At 51.5% G+C, this 6,000-nt stretch overlaps 1 protein-coding gene across 1 annotated transcript in view; it reads left to right on the top strand.

Annotated features, from left to right (window-relative positions):
• The first annotated feature begins 2,131 nt into the window (after positions 1-2,131).
• FOXP2 (forkhead box P2) overlaps positions 2,132-6,000 on the top strand; it is a 524,445-nt gene continuing 520,576 nt past the window's right edge. Inside the window, exon 1 of the mRNA XM_060156819.1 lies at positions 2,132-2,472. The gene's annotated coding sequence lies outside the window, so the exon portion shown is untranslated. The remainder of the gene's footprint in view (positions 2,473-6,000) is intronic.

Genomic DNA, 6,000 nt, shown 5'->3' with positions numbered 1-6,000 from the left:
CTTTTTATTTAGGGTTGCTTGTGAAGTATAAACGCAAATTACTTATCATAAAATGATCTCCACCTTTCAGAAGGGCGAGGTGTGGTCATTTACATCTGGCGTTTTGTATTATAATTTAAATGACTGCTCCCTCCTTCTCTCCTCGCTCCCATCTTTAAAAAAATTCGGTTTATTTGTCCACTATTCAGACAGCATTTCGAAAAAAGACAATTTAAAAAAGAGCGAGGACACAATCCACTGGCAGAGCACTTACGGACTGCCTGGAGTTTTGAAAGCTCACAGAAAGCACCGCAATTCAAAGCCCAACTCTACCTCTTCCCTTGTCCTCCTGGCAGGGGCCGTCTTCCCAGGACCAGCCCCGTGGCTTATTGACTTAATTGGTTTCACTAGAAAACCCGACGGTGTGTTTATAGATGTGGGTGCCAGGGCTGCTTCCTCCGCGGGAGAACTGCGGGTTCTGGAGGGAAGAGTTGGTGCCAAGTGTGTGTGTGTGAGTTCGCTTCTGCCCTTTAGAGAAAGGGCGCGCTGCTCTTTGAGGAAAAGAAAGACTCAGAGGCGTAAGTTGGTCCTGCTCGCCCGTCTCCCCAGTCACCCCCTCCCCTCTTCTGCCGCTAGAGATGTTAAAGTTGGCCGGGAAGAAGCCGGGGGCCGGGGTCTGTTCGCCACGGCCTCTCGTCTGCAGCTATTTGGAGGAAAGTTTCAGCACCTTTCGGAACACCACACTTCACGACGGATTTGCTGGCAGAGCGGCCGGCTCCGCCGCGGCGCGAGGGGGACGCGGCCAGTGGAGGGTCGCGCGACCCGCGGGCGAGGGAGGGGCTGGTGGGGGCCTGCGGGGAGGAACGGCCTGCGAGGAGCGGCGGTGGAATAGGGGCTACGGTACACCCCTCCCCTCGGGTCACATGTCCCACCCGGGCCCGTCTCGTCCTCCCTCGGCCTTTCCCTTGTCATCCCCTCGGTCCCGCGTGGGACCTGGCCGAGTCACACCCCACGGACAGGAGCGGAGACCCGGGCTCTGGAAGCTAGGCCTGCGCACTCCCCACGCCGGCGCCTCGGCTTTGAAGTGCGCACGGCAGTTCCGGCAGTTTCTTCCTTCCTTTCATTCCGGTTACTTTGCTCCCCTCAGCCACTGATAGGGCCCGTCTCGAAAGCCGCAGACCCTAAGAGTCCTAGCTCGGCGGCCCCTTCCTTCCAAGCTCCGCCCCGGCCGGCCCGCAGCCCGGCCCCAAGCCCGTGACCAGGGCTGTGCGACCACGAGGAAGCCCGAGAACTCCCGGGCCCAAGTGAGGAGCCACGACAACAATGAAAAGTGAGAAAGACACTCGGCCTCTCTCCACCCCAGGCCGCGGAGGCACACACCGTGAAAAGAAAGGCCAATCAGCGTTTTAACGCACGCTTGGGTCTCCCTTTCTGACTATCGAGTACTTTCACTCCTTGCCACCGAGGGCTTCGGATCCCTTCGAGGCTTCCTGTACTTCGCTTGGAATCCCCTGTTTCATTTGCCAGCAGCTCCGTCTGCTGAGAGGACGTACTTTGGGGACTGCCAAGGAGCAGCAGACACAACTCGGCTTTGCCAATACAGCATACGGTTTTGTTCTCTCCTCCCTCCCCAACCCCCTTCCTCGACTCGCTGTCTGGGCCGAGCGGGAGGAGGCGGAGCAGGAGGTGGGGAGAAGGGTGGGGGTGGGGGAGGAACCGGCGCAGAACAAACAAGTTCTCCGGCGAGTTGTTTACAGAGCAGGTGGACCTGACGTCAGCCAGGAGGCTCCCCTGCAAATCGGAACAACAGTCTACTCCGCGCTTCCCCCTCCCTTAAAGAAGTTGGGGGAGCCGGGGGAGGAGATAGGTGGATGGGGGTGACAGGCATTCTAACCAGCTGGTTCCAAACCACTTTGGGGATCAACAACAACAGTCAACGTTAACAACGCAAAGTAAAACAAAAATAAACAAGTGGCCCAACAGTACTTCAGAATCCTCGGAGGCGTCCCTTCCCTCCGCCCGCCCCTCCGAGAAGAGGCGGCTCGGCGCGCAGCGTGTGTACAGTTTGCATTGCCAACAACACGCGCGCGCGGCCGGGTGCGCGCGCCCGCCAGAGCACACTCACACACATACACACATACACACACATATACACACACACGCACACACACACAGAGATCCGGGTGGGGGGAGCGGCAGCGCGAGACAGCGCGAGCCTCCGAGAAAGCGCGAGACACGCCGGCGCGTGCAGCTCTGCGGCGGCCGCAGCGCCCCGGCTTGAGCCCAGCGCAGCCCGCCCTTGAGCGCCGGTCCGGGTTATTTATGCGGCGGCCGCGTCCGCCAGCTGCGGCTTCCTCCAGCCCCCACCCCGGGCGCGCCCCCACTCGCGGCAGCCTCTGCCAGGAATCGCGCGTGGGTGTGTTGTTTGGGAGCTTCTGCCTCGGCGCCGCGGGTACCACCTCCCGGGACGCTGCCCAGGCGTCTTCGGTCGCGGTAAGTTTCTTTGCCCTCACTGTGGCGCGCTTCACCTCCGCCCCCCAGCCCGTCCCAGCCACCTCCACCCAGGGCCGGTCTGCGTGCGCCTTTACTCTGCTCCGCGCTCCTCCCAGGGCGGCGGCGGCGGCGGCGGCAAAGTTTCGCCCCAGTCGCTGCGCTCGGTGCGGCGCGGCGCGGCGGGGCGGGTGTGACATGTGTCAAATTTCGGCTCGGCATCCGGGTCGCGTTCCGGACCCAACATCACCGCTTGTGCTTTTTCATTTTGCTTTGTGATGTGGGGAAGGGGGAGTCGAGAGAGGGGAGGTTGCTGTTGCCTCACGGACGATTTTTAGTTTTGTATGTGCCAAGTGTTGCCTTGTCTGGCGACACCGCGGCTGGAGGAATATGTGTGTTGAGACGCCAGTTGTGTTCGTTTACTCTTTTATTTCTCTTGTTTGTTGTCTCTTCCTCTTCCTTCCTACCCCTCCTCCCGCCCCCCCCCCCCTCCCCGAGAGGAGAAACGAGAGTAAGAACATCTGGCGGTTGGACCAACTTTACTGATCCAACTGCTGACCTTTATTTATTCAATGGGGCAAGTGCACGCTTCTGGTCTCAAAGTTAGACACTTCAGCGTACAATTCACAAGTACTTCTCTGGAATGGGAGGCGGAGAGGGGACAGTCCTGCTTCTCCAGCGAAGAAACTCCTGGCCCCTAGTGACGCTTCAGGATGATCGTGCATCTCGACTGCTGCCCCCGATCGCGCTCTTTCCCCTGTCCACGGTTAGCAGGAGCCGCTTCACCCGGGGTCTGTCCTACTCTTATTTTTATTCAGCTTTGGAAAGGTCTCCCCACTCTGAGGGTGGGTTTGGGGGTGAAATCCCTCTTCCCGGTTCTTCAGGGAGGGCACGAGGGAGGGGCGCAGACACCTTTCTGAGAAAGGGAGTGTTCTCGGTTGGCTTTTACCTGTAAATACGCGGAGGCCCCGGGCGAGCGGAGGGCGGGCGCGCAGGGTTGACTTTGACCCCGGGGGAGCGCGGGTCCCGACGTCCCGTAGCGCTCGCGGCGGCGCACGTGCGGCGGCGGCGCGGGCTGGACCCGCTAGGTGGCCGCGCCCGCCGTCCGCACGTCTCCCGCGCGCCTCTCCCCGCCCCTCGGGCCGCAAAGCGCCCGGACGCCCGGGCACCCGGACCTAGGGACTAGCGTCTGCGTGGACCCTCGCTTGCCCCGGGCGTTCGGGTCGGCCTAGAGCAGGGAGGGAAAGTTGCCCTCCTATCCTCAGACCCTGAGATATCTTAGGTAAGTCTCTCAGGGCACCTGGCGCGCGGGTGAAACTCATTAGGAGTAACGGGAGGGAAAGGCACGTGCGAGTCTCGGGCATTTGAGAGCGGAACCAGTGCGCGCTTTGCACGCGGACTAGGCAAGAGAGGCCCAACTGGACACCGCTCGGGGGCGGCTCCTCAGACTCCGGAGTCCCCAAGGAACTAGACCCATCTGTGTATTTGTTTATTCAGCTTCGTAACCAACAGTTTTAAACCACTTAATGGACAGCTGCTGTCTGTAGTGCTCCTATCCCCCCCGCCCCGCCCATTTTCTCTCACCACATGTTGAAATCCAGTCAGTTTCTTGATCTTGAGGATTGTTCCTCGAGTCTTGTCTGCTCCCAGGTGGTCAGGCTTTCGCGACGTGTGAAAGACCTGTGGGAGTGTGTTAGGTGTGTACATTTGTAGTCGTCATGGATTCAGAAGTGCTGAAAGAGCTACCTCCCCAACTTGTCCAGAGCCTGCTTAGAAGAATAATTAAGTAGTAGCAGGTAAGCCAAGGGGAGAAAGTGACGCCCTGGTGTCAAGTAGCTCAAGTGGACGATTTCCAACTGGAAGTATTTCGGGAGATTAACTTTTAGAAAACAAAAGTTTGCCTGGAAGGCACATCTTTGCACACTCTCCTAACTCAAATAGTTTGGTTAGGCTTCAGTGGAGACAGGAGGGGTGTGTTTAATAGCACGTCTATGCTAGAGGTCAAAACTCAAAGATGAGCTTTCAGATATTTTCGTCTTCAATTTTGCATTGTGGTGTACCTCAGGAAATGTTTTATGTTGTCAAAAGGCCTGTTTATCTTTTCTGTCATTGTGAGTTATGGATAAGTATATTCTCAGTGTCCTGGAATTTTAAAGTGTAGTGTTTGTTTAATACTGCTAACCAATAATTTACAATTTCGATTTAGTTGTATATGTATTAATAAAGTGGGTATAAAGTTATATACACTATGGTCATTAGGGTCATAAAATTTCATTTCAGCTTTAGAGCTTTTAAAAGTTGTTTCTTTCCTTCCATCCATCCTTCCATTTTTATTACTAAACTACACCCACGTTCAGTAGTTGTTCAGTTCAGTTCTTCTCTAAGAAACCCACTATTTCATTGTTATCTAAAACTTAAATGAAAGAAAGGTTTAACTGTGATAAAGTTACTGACTTTTAAAGAGGAGACTAGAAACCTGATGATACATCCCTGTTGGTAAGTGACAGAAGACACTCAATTTTAAAAGATCATCTTAAATTTCACTTTTAAGTACAAGAATACAAAAAAAAATTAAGGGAATAATTTTCAACATTCAATTTAAATGTGAGTACAAGTTTTTTTTAATACATAATTTATTAAATGTTACTATTACACTATGATGAATATTAAAATAGAGCAATCAAAGGGAAATGTATACAAATAACAGTTATGAGCTATTTTAAACTATCTTTCAAAATTCCTCAACTTATACATTAGGATTCAGATGATGGAAATTCTAGAACTGAATATTGTTTTCAAGTGAAAAGAGACCTATAATTACATTATGATAGGAATAGATTTATGAATAGTTATATCTGAGTAAACTGTCATTAGAGTTTTATTTCTTTGCATTGATGGTAGTACAGTGGTTTTGCTTTAAAAATAAAATAAAATAAATCTTTGTGATATTCTAAAATCCTAAAATAGGGGAAATTGTTGTATGTGACACACCAAAAAATAGGAAAAAATGTGAACATTAAAATTACAGAAAACCTGTAATGAGAAATTATATTCCTTTTGTACAAGCAAAAACTCAGAAACACAAAACAACTCTCTTTGCATAACTATTAAAATTGTACTTTATGAAAAGTATATTTAAATATGTGAAAATACCTTCATGGCTTGATTGAGACTTTTAGAGCATATAATAATATGTTGAACATAGCCAAATTTACCAGACATTTTTATTTCAAGAGAAAATGTGAGGGTTACGGTACTTCATTACATAAAAGAGGTATTGTTTGTGTTATATTTAAAGATTTATAGCTGCTCTGCCTCATCACCCTTGTCTGTTTCTGTGTGGACAGTCTCATGTTGTGTCAACTATTAGTTATAATACTGATAGAAAAGTGAATGTTGGAAGTGGTTATGTATTTTCTGTCTCTCTTAATTAAAATAAAAAGAAACCAAGGGGGTAATGGCAGGGTGGGATGAATTGGGAGATTGGGATTGACATGTATAAACTGTTGATACTATGTATAAAATAGATAA

Source organism: Lagenorhynchus albirostris, chromosome 8 (assembly GCF_949774975.1).
Source record: "Lagenorhynchus albirostris chromosome 8, mLagAlb1.1, whole genome shotgun sequence".
In the NCBI taxonomy this organism is placed as follows: domain Eukaryota; kingdom Metazoa; phylum Chordata; class Mammalia; order Artiodactyla; family Delphinidae; genus Lagenorhynchus; species Lagenorhynchus albirostris.
This window is presented reverse-complemented; position numbering and strand designations above follow the sequence as displayed.